The sequence below is a fragment of the Erithacus rubecula genome (assembly GCF_903797595.1).
Source record: "Erithacus rubecula genome assembly, chromosome: 4".
NCBI lineage: Eukaryota > Metazoa > Chordata > Aves > Passeriformes > Muscicapidae > Erithacus > Erithacus rubecula.
This window is the reverse complement of record NC_136686.1, coordinates 44,191,351-44,213,863: the sequence shown is the minus strand read 5'-3', so window position 1 is coordinate 44,213,863 and position 22,513 is coordinate 44,191,351. Positions and strand designations below refer to the sequence as shown.

Here is a 22,513-nt window from a genome sequence, read left to right as displayed (position 1 = left end):
TTCATTCTTTTGCCCACAGTATCTTCCAATGCATTCTAAGAACATGAAAACCTGTTCTTATAACTGTAAGAATAACTACTAAACTAGTGTGTTAATACACTCATATTGGTGAGTTCCCACTAAAGCAGAGGCATCCACTGGATTTAAGGTAGCACAACACACACTAGCTTATTGTTTGCTTTGATCAAATAAACAACTAGTATTGTGTAATAATCAAAATGAACCTTTGGTTTGATTTTTAGTGAGCATAAGAATGTATCATATTATGCAACTGGCCTCCTCCCTACCTTCAATGCATCATTTTTGCTCAAAAAGGAATTTATTTTATTTTATTTGGTTTAAAAAGAGAAGTTTCTTCCTGGCACTAAATTATACTATCTAGTCCAAATCTGAGTTTAGGAAAGGCATAACAAATAACCTGATTATTATCCTAAAATGCACTTCTGTGGATATACACACACACAAAAAAAATATCCTATTGTTGACAAGAAGCAATTAACTACAAGCCTTAGCAGAGTCTTGGAGTACCTAGAAGTTCATGCTATTTGGGAAACTAGTAACTAGGTCTGTTAGCTCTGTATATGCATTGTACTACTTTAAAAGTCAAATAAAATCTCCATTATCCCTGAAAAGCAAGTAAATTATTTTCATATTAATAATACAGTGATATTATTATGGTACTATAGTCAAGGTCTTTTTCTACTTACGCACTCGATAGTGAACACAAAGGAAATAGAAATAGACTATATGCAGGAAGAAAATGGAAAAGTATGGTCAAAGTCCATGAAGATGTTAGATCCTGTGGGCAAGGAAAACAGTTATTTTCAAAGATCATGAATTTTGGAAACATGAGTCACATGGCTTAAAATCATAGGGAAAGAAATCACAGTTAAAAGTTTCCTATTTTCTTATTTGAATGTGTGATGAACAAACTGCAAATTACTGCTTTCAAGAGTCCTTTTCTGTATCAAGACCTTGGCAGAACTACTCCTACCACAAGAATTTCTGAAAATTCAAGAAATTTTATGTATCCAATGTGTTGGTAATGCATAAGAACAGCAAATCTGGGAAAACTGAAAATGAAGGAAAATATAAATGAATGAAGTTGAATATCTCAATTTAAAAGAGCAAACCCATGGAATTAAGATTTTTTTAAATGTAAGAGCTTGAAGAAGAAACTAAGAGCAACGTACAGAAATACTTTTGCATTCACCACTAAAAGTAAAAAGGTGTCTTAACTCCGTCTTCAATCATCTGAAATGACAGTAGCTTGAAAAAAGTGGCAAGAATAACAAGATTTCAGATCAACGAAGATAAAAACAGATTTGTGCTTGTAAATGGACCAAAATAACTTGCTGAAGTTTATGTAATAGCCAATAACCAGGGATATTAATGCAACCATCTTAAATACCTAGCAACATCAATTATTAGTAGCTATTGAATTCAGAAACATAGTAGGACATGAGAATTACATTTTTAAGCTATTAAACTCTACAAGAAGTAAGTAAATAAGCAATAGAATGAATTTTGGGGTCAGAAAGAAAGCAAGATTAAGAAAAGATTTAATAAGAAAGTGTGGAAAGCCTCGGACAAAATATCTGTACAAATACAGTGAAATTCTGTCAGCCTTGATGGGTGATCAGTATGATGAGTCAAGGAGACATGAGGTACATCCTCTATAAATATGAATTTACCTCTCTTAAGCCTTTGCAAACTGTTTAACTAACTACTTTTTCCTGTATGCTTTAGAGATCTCCTGCAGTTCTCAGCATTTTGTCTGAAACAGGTCGGGGTCTCCTAAAAGCACCTTTCTCTGTTTTTGGCTGTAAAACCAAGAAATAGTATCTCACTATGCATTATTAATATTCACAAGAAATATGCTCTTAGAGGAAAGTGATGCAGTGAAATTCTGAGAGCAGAGAGGGATCTTTCAAGTGCACAGTTTCAGCATGCCAGGAGCCCACCCTGCTAAACACACTCTTTTAACATAAGGGGACTTTTGGTATGACTCCTTGCTACCTCCACTACTGGCCATGGTGGCAGACTGCTGGTGTCTCCTCCTCTTCATTTCTCCTCCAGGCTAAATTCCACACTACATCTTCCTGCTTCTCCATAGCCTGATGCCTAGAAAATTTACAGCAGTGTGTCATCATTTTACTCAATCATTTACTTAACCTCCAGTTTTCATGCACCTGGCTGTCACAGCCTGTTTTGAAGGGCAGTTTATCTCCACACCATCAGTTTGGCACTGTCTTTGCAAGAAGTTATTATAGCAAGTAGCTATTAGGCATTAGTATGCTTAAAAACCCAAAATCTTTGCAGGTGGGGAGGGACTGATAACGATGACTCAACTCCATTACTGATTCCTAGGCTAACTCTTGACCAAACTTCTTGGTTTTTTCCTTTAAGATTTTATATCTTTTCTTGTTGTGTTTTCTTCTTGAATGCTTCAGCTGCTAACAATCCTGTCTCAAAAATTTCACCTTTATCTCTAAGTTCACCTTTGTGACCTTTCTGCATAATTTCTGACAGGTCTTCCTCAGCAGCATGAGCAAAGGTTATGCAGTGGGGCTATATGAGGACTTAGGACTTGTGACACAGATGCAGACTCCTGGGTTCATCTGGGTGCACACCCCTTGCTATTCTTTGCCAAGCTTTGGATCCTCATTCCCACATTCCTAGCAAAAGATTCTCTTCATCTCTCCCAGAGCTGACCTAAAACCACATGCAGACTGAACAGTGTAGCTCCCCACCCATTACCAGGTCCAGCTCAGGGTCAATCATCTGAGATGTCAAAGTCCCAACAAAAAGAATTTTTAAAACAAAGTGAGATTTATTGCTAGTTCTAGGACAGAGATTGTGTCTTTTAAGGCCTGGGTTCTTAGTGAGGGAGCTTTGATGTGCTATTCAAAGCCTTTTTTTTTTGTTCACAGCCCACTGTACAAAGGGACCAAAATGCAGCCAGAGAGCTGACATGGTATAGGAAACATGGCAAGCTTTTAGCAGTGTGATATCTCACAGCTGGTGTTTGATACAGCCATTTGCTTGACCAGCTGTGACAGAACACATCACTGGCCAGATGCTGCCTTCTTCTGCAGGACAGTTGGGACAGGGTTGATAATCTTTTCTTCTGTTCTAAAAGAGATTTATACAGTCCAGGGATCTTAACATGCATGACCAACTGTTCATTCTCTTCAGTGGTCATGGGAGCTTCATTTTTCCTGCCTGACCAGGAAAGGAGAGTCTGCACATTAATCACTGACTCAGGAGTTAGTTCAGGAAGACATGATGGAGGGTTATGACACATGATATAGCAAAGCTGCATTTGCCAGGCTTGGGTGCAGTGCTGAAAAAGTGCTTTGAAACACAGGAAGAGCCCAAGCACTCCTCTCCTATTATAACCATTCTGAGAGAGGAGGAGTGAGCAACCACTGATCACTCTGGATGCTTTTTGCTCAAGTGCATAGACCATGTGTAATCTTTTGACTACCAGCTGTGCTAAAGTCTGGCCAAAGAATTTGGCATCACCATTACCTACAGTTTATAACATAGAGGAATAGGACTCATATTTTATCAAATTTATCCTATATATTAATCGAATATTTTCTCTGAGGCATTTGCAACTCCAAAAGTCTAGCTAATGACCTTAGAAATATCAAATCTTGTTGCACAAGTGCTAAGTATCTTGGGAAGATGTTGGGTTGGAAATGGAGATGGGGACCCAAGACTTTTCAGTAGAAAATAAAATATATTTATTATGACAGGCCCTGCATAAAGGGCATTTTCATCAGAGGGAAAATGCATAAAATGTTTATACTGATAAACAAAAGCAACATATAATTTTCAATCTGTGTTTTGGAAAAAATTGATATGACATAGTGGTAGAAATAAAAAGTTTGAGAATTTGCACAAGTTGCCTAAAAGACTCTTCAGCCTGGATGTACAGTGACAATAAATACACCATTAAATACTCCACAAACATCCAGAGGGAGCACTTGAAGAAGACCTGTTACCATGAAATTATCACAATGAAGGGCCAAAGTTAATACCATGGTATCTAACTAGTTCAGGCTTTTTGAGCTTTTACACTGATTGACAAAAATTAGGTAACCCTACTACATTTCCCCAAGATAACTACAACTGCAATTTGGTGAGAATTTTTTTGCTAACAAATCTGCTTTTGCCAGACATGATATATCTGACAGCAGCTATATCTGACAACAGGCTTACAGCTTGAAGGACATTTTAGGATTTTAAAACTATATATGTGACTACCTATAGGATAGTGAGTCCATATTAATTCCCAATACAGAATAAAACATGGTAAAACAACAAAACAATACTGAGGTGGTTGTTCTTTCTGTGTTGGGTGATACAGAAGAACAGGGATGTTGGCTACTGAGTCCTAATCATTTTTTTGGGGTCTTCTTAGGTTAGTGATGGTTTTGGATGTGCTTTCCAGTACTTCTCAGAAAGGGAATGCAATTCAAATTCCTTCTCCATCAAGTCTAAGGATTTATTCAGTGTCTCTTGGTTTCTGATCTGGGTATCCTGAGAAGCTGTACATATATGCATTGAGATCCTGAAGACCTGCTGATATTGGTGTCATCAATACATGCCAGCTTTCTCTTGTTCTTTTTGGTGCCTCTGCATTTCCATTCACTATGCACTCATGTCAGTCTTCATGGTTCTTTATAATGCCTTTCATAGATAATATAATCACAAAATTATATCAATGAATCATGTGCTGACAGCTCCTGACACTTTGCTAAACAAAAACAAAATACCTGCACAGTAAGAAAACAACGTCAGAGTTACTGAAGAACTGCAGGATGAGTAAAAGACAAATTTGGGTATAAAAAAAGACCTATCAGTATTGTAGGAGCTGCCACCACCTCCTGAAAACAACACTGTTCATCTCTGGGATAAGAAACTAATCACCAGCATCTGTTTTTCAGGAGATTGACCCAAGACTTATGCAAGACTTTTTCTTGACAAATATGAGAGATGAACAAAAGTGTTTAGGAGACTGGAAAAAAGGAAGTGGAGAAGTGGGGAAAATGTGCCAAAAAAGGCCACAGAGAGACTAATCACATCAAATTAATCATGGTATAAATGGGTATCTGGACCTGCCACCCTCAAAAGTAGTTATGCTACAAGACCACAGACTTGTTCATCGAAGAGCAACTCAAAGAGTAAATGAACATGGTCAACATAGTATTTGTTTGGTGGCATCTTTATTTATAATGGCATGGCATATTACTATTATTTTTAATGCTAATCATCGGCAGGAAGAGCAAAATACAACACTGGACAGTACTGCTTTCAGAGACTGAGCTTCCCAGGCAGAATGTCTGTGAGCAGCACAGCAGAGCCCTTGAAGCTGCTGACTGAGTCAAACATGGACTAAGCCTGACCCCTGGCAGGATCCCCAGCACTGCACAGCCACAAGCAGAGGATGTTTCTTCAACAGTGCTTAGCTCTGAGACATTCTCAGTTAGGCCTGCAACCTGATAACCAGACATCTAAGCCCCTGCTACCAGTGGCAGGTCAGATAATAGTGCATAATTCCACACTGATAGAGCCTTGTCCCTGCACTTCAGGGGGTAAGGAGAGACCAGAGACCTGCTCTATGAGACCCTTAGAAGCTATGAAAACTTGATTTCACAGGAAAAAGTTTGGGTGCAAGCAAAGCAGCTAACCTCTCTGGGTTAACCCCTCATTTTTGCCTGAAACACTCAATTGTACATCTTTCTGTATTTAAGGACACTTGGCCTTCCAAGAGGCAGAGCAGCTTGGCAGCCAGGACACTCCTGCCTTATGTCTGAGTCTGAGCTCCTACATTGAAACAAGCCCAAGTAAAGATTTGAAGCCGAATATTTTGGGCTGCTTCCCACAGTACACCCTTGTGTATGTGCACTGGCATTTACACACCTGGGTCCTGGGCTGTGTTGAGCTCAGCCAGAGGCTGGGGCTGCACTGCCACAGTGGAGAGACCCACAGCCACACTGAGGATCCCTTCCTTGGAGCTGCCACTTACCCCTCTTGAGCAATTAACAGGCAGCTTGTTAATCATGCAGCAGTGTCAACTCACAGATGGTTCTGCACATGCCTGGTGGCAGGATTATTACTGATTAAGAGAATGACAACAGTGGTATCACATGGAGATACACTCAGGAAATAACTCCCCTTGATGAATTTGACCTGTAATTGCCAGGGTTACTACTACAGTGCTTTCTAGGTGTGATAATGTGAATTGTTGTCTACTGCTTTTTCATCAATAAATTTAAACTGCTAAATTGATAAAGCAAATACTTTAATTCAAATTCAGTTACTCATTATCTGCTGTCACAACTGAAACACTGAAAACAATTCTGAGTTCAGTTCAGTAACTTATAGAAAGAGTAAGCATATAGTAAAAAAAAGGTGCTGTGCCAGATTTTCTTAAGTGATCACAGCGAGGATTAAACAACATTTATCCTCTAGTTAACATTAGTCATCTCGTCATAAGGCCTATTGCATCTAAAGGCTAGATAATATGTTTTTCTGTAATACTGCTTCTTCAGGAAAGTATGACTGCATTTATCAGCTTGGAAATGTCAATTGGAGGAAGTGAACCAAAGAAATCAAGGTTTATTCTACTTCAGAATTATCCTAAACTCAGAGCAGATACTCAAAAAATTGTCAGAAAGAAAAATGGTAATAAATACATTCCATTTACAGGAATAAGTTATGGCTCTAGTATCAGGTAAATGAGGGAAAACAATTTGTACTGAACTTCTTCAACACATTAGACAAAGCACTAATGTTTCTATTAGTCACTCACTAGGGTTTATAATGCTAACAAGTAGTAACACTTTTCCTACCACAAACTGACATCAAGGGCTTATCATTCATCCTTCATGTATGCAGCATGAAAATTGACACTCCACAGAGATACTATGAATAAAGCCAAACACCATAGGATTATTAAGCAGTCCAAGTAACTTTCCTGATCTTCCAAAGAGACCTTTTAGCACACTATAACTTTCTACAAATGCATTACTGTCACAATGACTTGCTCTTGAGGTTTTTAGTCCAGGCACAGAGAAAAAAGTGTTCCTGTGCAATGTGAAGGACTACAACATGGAAAACTGTCAGTAACACTAGTTGACCTTTCACTGTAGAAAGCTGTCAGAACAGTGAAACTGAATATGAGGATTTTTTCAGTGGCTGCTGGGGTGTTATACAGCCTTTCATGTGTGCACTAAGTCAAATCCTGCCTGGGCCAGTATTCTTCTTTCAGCCATACTCAGCTGACAATTACTCTGCTAAAGTTAAATGATTGCCATAAACCTTCTCCTGAAGAAAGCAAACAAACAAACAAAACTCTTAGCCTCTCTCTTGTGTTCTACATAATCCTAGTTCTGTAAGACTTCCCCAGACAGCACCAGCATCGAAGTGCAAGGTACCTGTTCTAGTGGCAATGAAAGTTACAGAACTGATGAGAAATTATCGCTTTACAGCAATAAATTTAGATGACACCCATATGGCTTCACAATTGAACACTCACCAGAACTAATCTTCTGTTTTCTTTCCCATAGTATGAATAATACAACCAGTATCTGCAGCTCCAGCATAATCTTCTATCCATCAATACATTCTACCAGCACCTAAATGTCAATTGGCCTTGACATAGCTTTCTTTTTAAATAAAAATCAAACCTTTTCACTATATTCCTCCTGTTAAAATACTAGTCCATGCTCCTATCATCTTCCTCTTTGTCCCATGCAACCTTCTTCTTCATGGCCTCCCCACAATCTGCATAAATATTTTCTGATGCATTAAAAATAAAATAAAATAAAATAAAATAAAATAAAATAAAATAAAATAAAATAAAATAAAATAAAATAAAATAAAATAAAATAAAATAAAATAAAATAAGCAAGAAATAGAAGGACAGTATTTGTAAGGAAAGCAATGTCTAAACCAATCTGCATACAGCTATGGTACTCCAAAACACACACCCTAATCAATACAGGCTTTCTCACTTCCTGCAATCATGGATGAAGAAGAGGCTACATTACTACAAGCTAGGAAGAGAAAGTGTTGACTTATTATCTCAATTTGGACTGCAAATCATAAAAGTGTCAGAATAAATTTTGAATCCTTCAGTGCTTTACACTTCGAGAAGATGACAGATACTGCAAAAGAAGACCCCAGAGACTATGAATAGAAACAATTAATGTCACCTATTAAATATTTTCAAGATATTCTGCAATAGGAACAAATAGGCAATGGGTTTGTAATTTAGTCAAAAGCATTAGAATGCAGATGCTCAGACAAAATTGGTTTCAAATTCAGTAATCTTCTGTCACCCCTTTTTTGGGGAGTTTACTCTCTACATCCTCAGGAAGCATTACATAATAGAACCTATTTTCAAATGGTGTGGATCATAGATGCCTTTCTACATGCTTGCATGAAATCACAAAGTTTGTCTGAAAGGCCCCTGTTTGCAGGTATGCAATGGTACATAACACTGGGGCATAAAACTCAGCTTCTATACACTGAACATCCAACCTCAGCACCTAGAAAAGTCTTACCAAAAATTGGGATACTAGTTGAAGGAATTCATTGCCTTCTCTGCCTGCTGGGATACACATTTAGGGGTTGATCTGGCAAGGTCCTAAATGCACTGCTCCTGACACTGAGCAATCAAGCATGTGAGTAAATTTAAACAGCTGACTCATTTCTGTGACTCTCTGTGTTCCATGTACATGCACTGGGTGGCATGTGACTGATGAAATGCTTCATGGGATGTCAGCCAAAATGTGCAGACTCTCACACTGCTCAGACTGAGGGGAAGTTAAACATCCTAAATACTTCAAGAGAGTGTGTGTGTTTATGCACAAACATACATATACACATATACATATATATGTTTATATACATATAAAAACATTTACATTTTCATATATATATTATATATATATATATAATATGTATTATCTATTGTATATAAGAAGTGACAAAGTTTGAGCCTTGTCCTGCTGCTACTGATGAGTTTACAGCCACAGATGAAATTATTGCAGACCATATTTCTAGACACTTCTGAAGAGAAGTAACACATCCTTAATGCATAAATGTGGAATTTTCCCTAGTCCTGCTCTAGAGTTACATCAAACAGCCAATACCCCTCTAAGTGAGGCAGCCTTGATCCCATTTGAATTTGAGCATTAATAAAAGCAAATGGTTTGAAATTAAGGATGCTACAAATAAATTCTGAAATAGTGACAAGAGTATATATCTATATTACATATAACTTTACAGCTTCCATCACAGTTTGTGTTCTTTGTATCCCCACTGGAACATAAGGGCAGTCAGCACAGAAAAGATTGAGCTCTGTCATTGCAAAAGACATTTCCTCAGTCATTCAGGGGCACTGTGGTTTGGAAGGAAATTTTGTACATCCTGGCAGAGATGATGCATTTTCACAAAAGGATTTTCCTTTTCCACCTAAATCTGTGGAAGTTGCCACAACTACAATGGGAACAGAAGTGGCAAGAGTAAGAAGGCACAAGATCCTTTCCTGACTTTGCTGTTGAACTTCTGCAAGAATTACAGAGATTCATTTCATCTGTCCATTGACCGATTATCTCAGATGTAAACTGGTGATGAATACCAGAGTATTTAATGTGTGGTAACTTTAAGAGTTGTCAAGGGGTGTATAAATTCCTCCCAAACCCCTCCACTCCTCAGATCAGTGTAGAGTTTATAGGGCACAGCAACCTTGTAGGGACATTTTGCCAACAGCATCCTCGGCTGTGTTAGATAAAGCACTGCCAGCAGTTAAAGGGAGGTGATCCTGCCACTCTACCCAGCACTTTGCTCTCCAGTACAGTGACATGGATATGACTGGAATGAGTCTAGAAAAGGGCCAGGAATGTGACTTAGGGTCTGAAGGGTCTGGCATGTGAGGAGAAACAGAAGTTAGAGGGATGCATTAGCTTGGAGAAGGCAGGCAGGCTGTTAGCAGTGCATATACATATATACAGCAGTGAGTATACTCACCTGATGGGGGCTTAAAAAGTCATCTTTTCAGTGATGTCCAGTGACAATGGGTTCAAATTGAAATAAACAAAACTCCATTTAAACATGTGAAAAAACTTCTTTACCATGACAGCAGACACCAACAGGCTGCCCAGAGAGGGTGTGGAGTACCCAGGTGGTTGGACTAAGTAATCTCCAGAGATGCCTTTCACAGTCAGCAGTTCTGTGATTCTCCTTCCCTAGATAAGGAATTTTGGCATGTAGAGAAGCTCCTCCTTCTGAATTTTGTCCCTTCATCTGACAAAGATATACCACCTTCAGCCTAACTGTAATTTCATTTTTTCCAAACTGGCTTCTAATTTCAGCAAACATTTCTTGGGGCACCAATCTTGAAGAAAACATATTTTAGGCATGCAAATATGAGGGACAATTTATATAATGTCAGTTTTCTCATTTATAACTAACATGCTTAGATTTAGATGGTTCAAATTCCCTGAGAAGATAAACTTTATTTCTAATAATACCTAAAGATTGGGAAAAGAAACAAAAAACAATATGGATATTTCCCTCTAAACAGGTATCCAAATGTTGATTAGATCTAGATCTAGATTTGAAACATATTATTACACAAGTTTATGATGTTAAAATCAATTTTTATTTTCATGAAACTTCTACTTGTAACAACCATATGCACAGAAGTCAAGAAAATGTCTGACAGCATAGCTTGGGAAAAAAAAAGATGCACTATAGAAAACAACATGTGGCTGACAGCTGGTACTCTCCTTTTAACTCTTATTCAGTGACTCGTGTGGTAAACAGCATCTTCTTTTATTTACCATTCAATACTAATGAAGTTGTCATCACCAGCCCCTCTGAAGCTGAATTGTTTCTGCTGTATACATTTTCCTGGCTAATATGGTATAATACACTTTTTCTCAAAAAGAAACAGGCAAACAATATAAAATATTCAAACTACCTGTGAAAGCACTCTTGAAGAATGTGAGAACATCTCAGAAGCTTACACAAGTACAAACACTGAAATCAAGAAGACTAGATCCAGACTTTACTTTCTCAAGGCTGGAGGTCGTGTGGATGCATCATCCCAGTTGATGTCTACCTCTATTTTTGTTATGCTTCTACAAAAACCCAAGAAACCTGCTCCTTACAACCCACAAAAAGCATAACAGTGTTTATAATAATCACAGGGAATCCCCAGATTTGCCATTATTGATGAGTAGCTCTCACACTCCCCTGTGGAGTTCAGGGAGAAGTCAATCAATGGGTGTTTAACTCTGGCTGGCATCCTCTGCACTCACTCCTGCAGTCTGGCTGCTCCTGCCTCCTGCCAGCACCAACTCCAGAGCTTTCTTTATTGCAGGGCTGGCAGCTGCCTCCATGTCTCTCTGCTCCAGCCAGCACTGCACAGAGACATCTCTCAAGCGCTGGCAAGAGAGCTCAAAGAGATTCCAGCAGGCAGAGGAGATCCCCTGCCAGGCTAAAGGACTGGGGGAAAAGGAATCACTGGGCTATTTAATCCTTTATTTTCATGTCTGTATAAAGGACAGCAGGAAGTACGTGACCCCAAAGGAAAGAATTTTCTATCAAAAAAATGGCACCATTCTTTCTGTAAGCCTTTCTGTGCTCTCAGAAAGAAGCAACTTTTGCTTCTTGGAGGGATCAGAAGGAGTCTGCCAGGGTGACAAAATAAAAGGAGAAGTTAACCTCCTGACAATGGTAATAGGTTAAGCCAGTGTGAAGGAAGCTTATACTGCAAAGATCTTCTAGAACAGAGGAGAAAATTGTCTTTGGTTCAACAAAAGAGGAAATGCAACACCAGAGGATTAAGAAGAGAAGGAACACAGTAAAAATGAGAAGAGAGAGAGATGCCCCTTTGCAGCAGCACTTTGAATAAACAAAGTCACAACAAAAAGACAGGACGTGACTAAGTCTCACAGTCAGAGACAACTATTAGTAGGCCTGTGCTACAAGCAGCAAGACCTCAACACAATTAAGTGAGAATAAAAAAAAGAGGCAAGATGAAAACATGAGTCATGGATGAAATTCAAGACTCTATTTGTCAATAGGAGCATCCAAGGGACAATATTAGACAGTCAAAAACTGAAAAAAAACACAGATGGAAGCCTAGCACACTCCCAGCAGCAGAAGAGGAGCCAGCATTAAAGATTCAGAAAGCAAAAGCGAAGAAGAAATGGGAAGAGACGATTTTTTTAGAAGTGCACTGGGGTTTTTTAAGTGTTTTCTGGATTTGGGAAGAGGAATGAAAATTTCTAAAGCAGTCCATCAGTCAGAGCCAATGATGAAACAGGCCCTTATGTCTAAGTCATTAAGTGGAGATATCAATATGATATCCAGATGATGGAAGAAGGATTGAGCCATACTGAAGGAGATGTAGGATTAGAGCAGTTTTGAACAGAATGTTTGGAGAGGTTAGAGATGACATTAATAAAATAGATGAAGTGATAGCTACAGGAAGAGAATCCAATGGGTGTTTTTACAACAGGGATGATTCATGACTACCTACCGTTATTTGAGAGGATACTTAAGGAATTTGAGAAATAGAAAGGAAAAAAGGTAGGATGAAGCAGACACAAAGGATAGGAGGGGAAAAGATAATAAGAGAGGAAGCAAGAGAAATAATGAAATCAACATTTGTGTGACAGCAGATCAAGAAGCAAATATGGAAAAGGTTAACGATACAAGAAATTAATTCTGTATTTTAACTTTGGGTTTTTTCTGCAGAAGCAAATGAGGTAGTTGCAGTAGAGCCTATTTGTTCAAAGAAGGAGAAAGATATGGTGAATTCCAAATGTAAAAAGTAATGCTTGTTGTAGGAGAAAAACTGGATGTAGATATATGACTGAAGTGAAAAGATGAGGACATAGTGATAGTCAGCTAAAATGTCAGATTAAGTATCATCAGAGAAAAGTAGCTCAAGGGTGAACATGTGCATGCAGAAGTGATAATCACTGCCCCATAGTCAGCATCTTATCTATAATCAGTTAGTCTTTCTCATTACAGCAGTACAACTGATGTCCAAAAATTATTCAGAAAGCTTCTCAGACATGCTCATTTCAGCTAGGGTAGAGTTAATTTTCTTCACAGTGGCTGGTATGGAGCTGTGTTTTGGATTTGTGCTGCCCACAGTGCTGATAATGGGGGATGTTGTTTGCTGTTTCTGAGCAGGGCTTACACAGAGCCAAGGCCTCCTCTGCTTTTCATGCTGCCACACTGGCAAGGGCGCTCAGGGTCCATGGGAGGCTGGGAGGAGACAGAGCCAGAGCAGGTGACCCCAGCTGACCAAGGGCACATTACAGACCATATGACATCATGTTCAGTATGTAAAGTGGGGGGAAGAAGGAGGAAGGAGGTGACATATTGGAGTGATGGCATTTGTCTTCCCAAGTGTAGTGGGTTAAGCTTGGCTGGGTGCCAAATGCCCCCCCAAGCTACTTTATCACTCCCCTTCCTAGGGGGGAGAGGAAATAAGATAGAAAAAACACATAGGTTGAGATAATGCAGTTTACAAGGAAGAAAAATTAATTTTAAAAAAATCAAACAGAAGTTTATGTGTGCATAAGCAAAAGGGGAGAAATTGATCTCTACTTCCCATCAGCAAGCAATGCTCAGCTACTTCCCAGGAAACAGGACTTCAGCGTGCATAATGGCAGCTCTGGAAGGTACACACTGTAAAATAATGAATGCTCCTCATTCCTCCTCTCTCCCTTAACTCTGAGCTGACATCATATGTTATGGAATAACCCTTTGGTTAATTTGGGTCAGCTGGCCTCGTTTTGTTCCCTCCCAGAATCTTGTCCACTCCCCATCCCTTGATGAGAGCAGATGGAGGAAATGTTAGAAAAACAGCTCTGCTCAGCTGTAGCCAAAACACTGGTGTGTTATCAGCATCTTTCCATCTACCAAAGCAGAGCACAGTACTGTAAGGGCTGCTTGGGCAGCAGAACTGAACTCCAGCTCAGCTAGACCCAATACAATCTCTACCCCTTATTCCGTACCATTTACATCATACTCAGATCCCACACAATTTATCTATCTTCCGACTGTTCCACTGTATTTATTTCTCATTACTGGAATCCTTTCTTGCCCACACATACAACTTAAACTTCATCCTTAAACCATTTCTATCAACCAAACCAAACATACCTTTTCATTAACTGCTGTCTCCTGTCCTTTCACAGACAGATATTATCTTCCCATTTCATGGGCTTCCTCCATCCCTGCAGATCAATGATATGGGCACTACTCCATCAGGATGCTTAGTCAGGACAGGAGAAGGGGCACACTTGATCATTGGGCACCAACACCAGCCCAACAGAGGAACCTCAGCTCTGGTGCCTGGAGCACCTCCTCCCCCTCCTGCACTGACTTTGGTGTCTGCACAGTTTTCCTCTCACATATTCTCATCCTGCTCTTCTCTGGCCACAATTACAACTTTCCTTTTTTTCTTCTTAAATCTGTTATCACAGAGGCATTATTGCCATTTCTGATTGGCCCAGCCTTGATTAGTGGCATCTCTTGGGAGCTGCCAGGGATTGTTTTTGTCCAACATGGAAAAAGGTTCTAGCAGCTTCTCACAGAAGGCACCCATGTGGTCTCTCTGCTACCAAAGCCTGGCCATGCAAACCCAATGCACCAAGGAACTCTTATTTGTGAAGGGGCTCTGCCCTCCTGGGGATGGCTGAACACTTGACTGCCCACAGGAAGCAGTGAATTAATTCCTTCTTTTGCTTTGTCTGTGAGTGCAGCTTTTGCTGTCCCTATCAAATTGTCTTTATCTCAACCCATGAGTTTTCTAACTCTTACCCTTCTGATTCTCTCTCCCAAGCCTGGTGGTGGGGAAGGGAGTGAGTGGCCATCTGGGGCTGGACTGCTAGCTGGGGTGAAAGTATGAAATCAGATCAGTGTGGTCATGCAATACACAAAGGGCTCTCAAAAAACTAGATGAACCAAGAAAGAGGAAGAAAAAACAACCTAAAAACCCCACAAGTACCCCCCTCAGGGTGTAGCTGATTATAACTTTTTCTGCTCCAGAAAGTACACTTTATTTTCAATTTCCAGTCTCACACATACCTACCTCCTTAGCCTTGTGCTCAAAATTTACAAAGCTTTAGCTTGTCAGCTCTGGGAATTCTCAGACTTTCCTCTGAATATTAGTTACATAATAGTTTCAGCTAAGCAATCAAAGCAGTGATAGGTCAAAAGGAAGATTTGCCTGGGGTGATGCAGGAAGTTGATGGCAGAGCTTGAAGCTGAATACACATTTCTCTTCTATTCTGACAGCACAAAAACCAATAGAGCCTTCTTGACTGTTTGGATTTTGTTGGCTTTTTTCCAAAGAAACACTGTTTCTGAAGCCAAAGCTACAAAATGCAATGGCACTGAAACAGCTAATAAGCCAAAGAAATATCCCCAAATGGCACTGTTTTCTAGCTCTCAATGGCACTTCCAGGATGTTACTAATAAATTATAACTTACAATCAATATCTTCCCCATGCATACTGTACTTTGTGTCATTTCAACTACATGTGATTATGTACAGTTCTTGAGATATTAAAGAAGTGTGTTAAGCCCAGTCTTTCTCTTGGATTTTACAATCCTCATCTTCAAAATACTTAGGTCCACAGCTTTTTGGTACTGACATTTCTAGTTATAAAAAACAGACGTGAAAGTCATTGTTCAATCCCTTTGAGTCTGCTGTGTGGGACTAAATGACAATTACCGAAAATTTTAGTTGGTAAGTGGTGGCGACAACAAATTCAGCACTGAAATTGAGAGGGATTAATTCAACATTTTTGACATTGCAGAACAGTGTAATATTTACTTGTCAACAGTGCAGGATGCAGTAAATAGACTAAGCAAGGAACTAAGAGGGCCAGGACTCCAAGGCCCACTCTTCTGAGGTAACAGCAGTGATTGAGATGACACATCCTGTTCTTCAGGTTTTTTAGGGGTTATGATTTATCTGTGACTGATTAAGCAATGGGCTAGACATCACGGCATTACTCTCCATGCCATGGCATTCTCAGAAATTTCAGAACTGAATACAAAGAATGAAGTATTTAAGATCTGAAAAATTGTGAAATGAACATTTGGTTAATTAAAAGGATGTTTATGAGTTATAATTGGTACTAATATTAATTATTATTTGCATTATCAGAGTCTAGGGTGCTGCTAGTCTGCTGCTTCAAAGATGATGCCTTCATGGTACTTTGAATAATGGAGAGGAAGGATGTTTCTATCCCTGGAAATTTGCTATCTATGACAATTGATAACTGATGGATCCCGACTGATGGGGAAAAGAAGAAAGAATTAATAAAATTATGATCAGCACAATAGTAACATCCCACCTCAGACATGTGAAGTTCCTATAGCCAAGAAGAATGGCTGCTCAAAAGCAATTACAGTGAAATTACACAAGGCAGAGGCAAAGCTGTTGAGTGCCCTATCTGGATATCCATTTCTCTTTAAAGGAGCTCATCAGAAACTGTTTTGCTAAAGAGAAATGTTTATAAAAGTTGGTTTTTTTTACAGAGGTCACGGGGAACATTGTGAGGACATGGCTTCTCAGTCATGAGTTCATGCTTGTCATAATGAATTACAAATTCTATATTGATTTTGACATTAAATTAGCACAATTTCTTTGGGTATTTCTCTGAGCACTCCAAAGAGACATACTATGAACTTATAATAATTGCTTACTGGTCTTTTAGCCAAACTTAGGCACACACCTTGCCAAAAATAAAGACTGAGCTCTGCTTAGGAACTTCATAGTACAACAAAACGGCCCACTACACAATTTCTACAAGCAGCCTTATTCAAAGCCTAAATAAGATACAAACTAGGATGAGCTAAGATCTTGGGGAGTGCTCTTGATCACCTGTTAACACTTCCCTTATTTTTTTCTTTTACAAGGTGCAGGCTGCTCTCCACCATGTAAAAGGGCTTTAACTGCTTTCCTCAGAGTAGGAATTGGTTATGACGGCACACATTAGTAGTTATTAAAAGCGCCTAAATCTGAAAAGATGCAAACTCATGGTGACTTCTTCTACTCGTTTATTTGTAGAAAAAACCATCACACGACCAGCCCAAACACGGTGTGTTTCAGCGATACTTTGCCTCCAGTGGGGCCGCAGGGAGCGCAGGCGGCCCCAGCTCGCTCTGCTGACACTGTCACGGGCCGAGCTCCATCGGCACCGCGGGGCTGCGGCCGGGAGCCGCCCCGGGGAGCAGCCGGCACCGGCAGGGCTCCCTCCGCCCCGCCGCATCCCTGCAGGCCAGGCCGGTCCGCCGAGCACCGCTCCCGGGGCCACCGCCGGGCCTGGGGCCGCCCGAGCTGGTAGAGGCGTCCCGAGCCGCCCCGGCAATCCCGGTGGGCATGGCAGCGGAGCGAAGCGCAGCCGAGCGGAGGCGGCCCGGCCCAGCACGGCCCGGCCCGGCCGGGTCACGCCCGCCCCCGGCCGCGCCACCGCCCTTCCTGTCATGGCCGCGGCCGGGCAGCGGCGGCTCGGCGGGGCGGCGCGGGCCGGCGCCTTCGGCTGCTGAGCGCCCGCGGGCGGCGCGGAGCGGAGCGCAGCGCAGCGGGACGGCCCCAGCCCGGAGCCGGCGGCAGGAGGTGACTGAGGGCACCGTGCGGGCAGGGCCTGCCCCAAGCAGCGGCCGTCCCGCAGCGGGTGCCCCGGGGCTGGCGGGATCCGGGCGTGCGGGCGGAGCCCGGCTCTGGCCCCGCCGGGGTGCCAGCGGAGCAGCCGCTTATTCGGGCGTCCCGGCGCGGGAATTTGTCACTTGTTTGTGTGCCGTCTCCGCGGGAGGAGCTACTGCGGAAAGGCGGTCCGGGCCGGTCCCGGCGGCTCCTGCTGGGGGGGCACCCTTCCAAGTTGTAGGAACCATGGCAGACATTTGTCCCGCAGTGAGGGTGTGCACGGTGGCACTGCCCGGGAGGTTAAGTTCACGCTCTCCCCGGTGTACCGTGGTGTACGCTGCTGTACGGTGCTCAGGGATCCCGAGGGTGCCCCGTGTTAGCAAGTGTGGTGCGTGATGAGCAGCAGCCATCAGCCCTGAGCACCTGGTGGAACAGGCCCGCACAGCAAAGCACCAGGTAAGCAGGCAGGGGAGCCTGCTCTGACTTCACCTCACGGTAAGTCTTCAAAAGATTAGTTTCCACTGAGTTACCTAACAAGACAGCAAATCCACCGTGGTTGTCTCATGATAATAAGTCAATTGCTTTTGTAATTGGGAAGATAAAACCTAAACTTCATGAGCCCCACACAGATACCTGTAATGCATCAATCAGTTGGCTTTTGGCCAGACAGTTCTAGGGGGAAGGGAGGAAAATCCTGTAACGTTCCTTGTTTTCCTTGTAGACACCAGTGAAGTACCTGCTGTCCACCACTTCATTTATTTAACTTCCCCTTGGGGTCAGCTGGTTGTCAGCATGCCTTCAACCGAGAACACCTCAAAACTTCTCCTGGTCCTCGTGTCACTGCTGCTGGTGCTGCCAGCAGTTGAAGCCCTGGACGCAGGAGACACCATTGCCTTCCTCCTGGGGCTGGCTGTCAGCGTCGTCGGATTCTGCGCCTGCCTCGGCTTGTATGCAAGGAGAAGGAACGGGCTGCAGTGACTTCAGGAGAATGCTCAGATGAAGTGGATTTCCAAACACAGCTTGGGGTTGGGTGTAAGACTGAGCTTTGGTTCTGGATAACTTACAAAAAATACGTAGTAATTTCTGCAAGCCCCTCTTACTGTTCAGTACAATAGAGTCAAGATAGTACCCAGCGAAAGGGATTTGTACATCTGTCCTCATTACAAAGAGATAATTTTATATTGTCTGTGATTAAATATTGCCTTAGAGAAGGGTAAAAACTTTTTGAATGGAGAAGTAAAACTATGTAGTGGCTCACAGTAGAAGTTTATAAATTTAGCATGTGAGGGAGGCCATCAACAAGTTCTATAATTTTGGTTTCGATGTTTAATCAGGAGGAAGCAGCTATTAATCTTCCAGCCAAGATGACAAGAGTTTTGAAATTAGTCCTAACTAGATTGCTAGTAAGCAGACTGCTCTAACTTGTATGCTCACATTCTCTGTAATGACAGTTAACACCTAACAGCTCACTTCTGCTGTCACATGGATGAGACTTAAAAAGACTAAGGAAAACAGGAAAGGCTTTTTTTTTCTTTCAGAGTATTTTTATTTTAGAATATGCCGCTCCTGTAGCCTGTGTTCTTATTACCAAGTAGATACACCTAAGAATGAGATCACCATTTTTATTTAACATCTGTTTCACAGAAAAGTGCATGTAAAGCTCTATAAATCAGATTAGGGGTATGGTCTTTGTCTCTTGTTTATTTTTTGAACTCAGCTTTTTTCTAGGCACACCAGGTTAAAATTTAGTTCATTTGGTGTTTGTACTTCTTTTCTTCAAAATTGAAGACTTAACTATTTTGATGAGGAATTCAGTGTATTTCTGCATTAGAAGGTTATTACAATTATAATAAGACCATTGTGAACAACAGCTTTTTTTACAATGTAGAAAGAACTTTTTAAAATCCTGGGTTTAGTCAATTAGTCCATTCTTCTTGAGTGTATTCCTCATCACAAACCTATGTTGCTAGCTAAACATTTAGGCTTCTTTAAGTGATGACTTCCACAGAAGATTAGGACCAAAACCAAAGTAAAATATTCTAGTTAAAAATGGGAGATGTAAATAGTATTCTGTTCATGCTCAGTCAGATTGCGTGGTATATGGTTGAAAGACAGTAGTATGTCTAGGACCTCTGTCTTTAAGTACCAAAGGTGAAATGGCTCAGCCAAGAATGTCTGCCACACGTCTCTGACTTGTTAGGGTGTTCTAGCTTGAGCCAAGGAGCACAATCTGTAACAGCAGCAGAATAAGGAGCATAGGAAGGTGAGCTCTCCACAGTTCACAGAATTTCCTTCTGATCTTGTGCTGTGGACACTGCCACTCTTTGCTAGAACTCTTGGCTTTTATCTTTCAGAGTTACCTATTTTGATACTATTCTTCTACTTCCTCTGTGTCTCTGTTCAGTAGAGCATAAAGCAGTGGCTATGGGCAGGTCTTACATAAGTAATTGTGTGGGCAGATCATGTTCTCCAGATCCTGATTTCTGCATGCCATTTTTGGCAGAAAGGGACACAATGCACAATTACTGTGTACAAAAGAAATTTACAACCCTAAGAGGAGCTTCAGACAGAAGTATCATCTTTGAAAGCTGCCTAGCAGCATTAGATGATCCTGTACATGATAATTCAACTGGGTGGGTGCAAGCAGAGATCGAAGTGTGATCTTTGATATTCCAGCTTAGCTAAATAAAAAAAAAGCAAAAAGCAAACAAAACAAAAATAACCAATAGAAGCCCCACAAAATTTCCACTCAATTCACTTTATAGTTCCCAAAGTTTAAAAATTCTGTAAACATTTTTTCAGTAAAATATTAAGCATTGCTCTTTCAATAGAATGCATTTTAACACAAGCAGATTTTTACAGACTCCTTTATCTACACCCTGGGAATGATCCCTGGCAAGTTTCACAGAATCAGGCAACAGTTTGACTGCAGGAGAACAAAAATTTAAGAGAGTTAATTATCTTCAGGCAATAGGGATATGAGAAATTGTATTATTTGCCCAAAGCTGTATGTACTTCATTGAAAAGTGTTTTCACAACATAATGGCTTTGTTTCCTGGATTCTGATAGAAGCTTTATTGTTAGACTTGAACTTGTCAATTACCTGAGTGTAAAATCAAATACCCCTGTTCTTCCTCTGTCTTAATAAACTTTGGCATATGATTTGTCATCATCTTAATGAAGTAATTCTTATGAAAAGAAAAATTGAGATGACAGAAATTACTGAAACTATTGAAATTCCTTCTGTTGGCTATTATTTTCTTACCTACTTTTACATATGTTAGATAACTCTATGAACTACTGGACCGTAAGGTGTGATTTTAGTTAACATTTGTGCAGTGATTGTACTTCTCTTGGTCCTACTACTTGTTTATCCCATTTCAGTAACTTACTTTAAAACATTTCAGGGAACTGGTCCTCTTAACTTTGACACAGTCAGCTTGCAGTTGCAAAAAAAACTTGAAGTATTTCTTTTTCCTTTTACTATGAATTTTCAACATATCTTATGTAGTTTCCTTTATACCCAAAAAACTATTTTCAGTTTTCTAGCTGGAGACACAAAGATATAAAAGACCATTTTATGTTGGATTTTGGTTTTTGGTTTTTTTTTCTTCTAATGAAATATTATGTTCTATTGTTTTAGTTATTTGAGTTATATATTTTTTTTAACTTTAAAGGAGCTAGTTTTATCCCAGCGTTTTGTGAAAACAGAGTTCTAGCTCTTTCAGGATTACAGCTGCTGCACAGATCAGTTCACTTTCTGCACTATGCTAATACTTTTAGTAGCTGTTTTCAGAGCAGAAAGTAGAAACAGCCTGACAATGTCCACCTCTTAACAAACACAACCTACCCTCTGATAAAAAAACCTGCAGGACAAGAAAGAGTTGCTTTTGACTGCTATGATTTCCATATGCTTTAACAATAGTGTAGCTAAAAAAAAAAAAAACACCCATCCTAAAACATTTAAGTCTCTTTATGAATGGACAGAAGGCCTTCACTTCTGACATACCTTCAAGTGCTTGCACATCAGCTAGGCCTTACCATTCTGCTGTGTACAGCAGTACCTGGGGCTGGAATACAAAGGGCTTCACACAGTTCCTAATGCACTTGCTTCTCCGGGTATATGAACACTGGCAAACCTCTTTTTCCTACTCAGATAAATCCTGCTGCTGCTGGTGATGCTGCTTTAATACTGTTGTGGGACCTGGCAATTCTATGACATCTTGCATTTGAGGACCTTTACATGTTTACATTAGTGCTTGCATCCCCATTGTATCCTTGGGGCAAAGTGGAAAGAGAATGACTGGCTTATGATGGAGTCACAGGAAGCAGTTGGTATCTCCAGGATACTCACTGAGTTTTCTGGAGTGTGTTGGGCTTGTGGTTGTCAGCCACTATGCCTTTCCATGGGAGCTGTCCCTGGACTAGCCCAGACTTGTGTACTGGCTAGACACAGTTAGACACAGTCTGAAGCCCTGGTTCCCCTTTGCATAATGCTCTTTATGTAAGGTTTGTGAGAAGGGGAGTTCTTGTTTATAACAAGATGAACATGGCTAAATGGATGAACTGGGATGAATAGGTCTGTTAACGTGGTAGATGTACTAATTACTATGCTACAGAAGTAACCCTTCCATTCATTCCTACATCTGATTAAAGGTTTGGCAGATCTAAAATGGTGTAATTATGAAATTGTTAGGAGTGGTGGAAAGGAGAGATTGAGAGAATGGTTGTCCTCCCAGTTTACACTTGAACTAATAGTAAGTGATCTGAAGTCAATAGGAAGTATGTGTTCACCAGATGAAAAAG

General features: G+C 40.6%; 1 long non-coding RNA gene across 1 annotated transcript; it reads left to right on the top strand.

Moving 5' to 3' along the window:
* The first annotated feature begins 17,536 nt into the window (after positions 1–17,536).
* LOC306801767 lies at positions 17,537–20,306 on the top strand. Its single transcript, XR_013774183.1, has 2 exons — positions 17,537–17,680; positions 18,429–20,306. It is a non-coding gene; the product is annotated as an uncharacterized lncRNA (long non-coding RNA).
* The last annotated feature ends 2,207 nt before the right edge of the window (positions 20,307–22,513 follow it).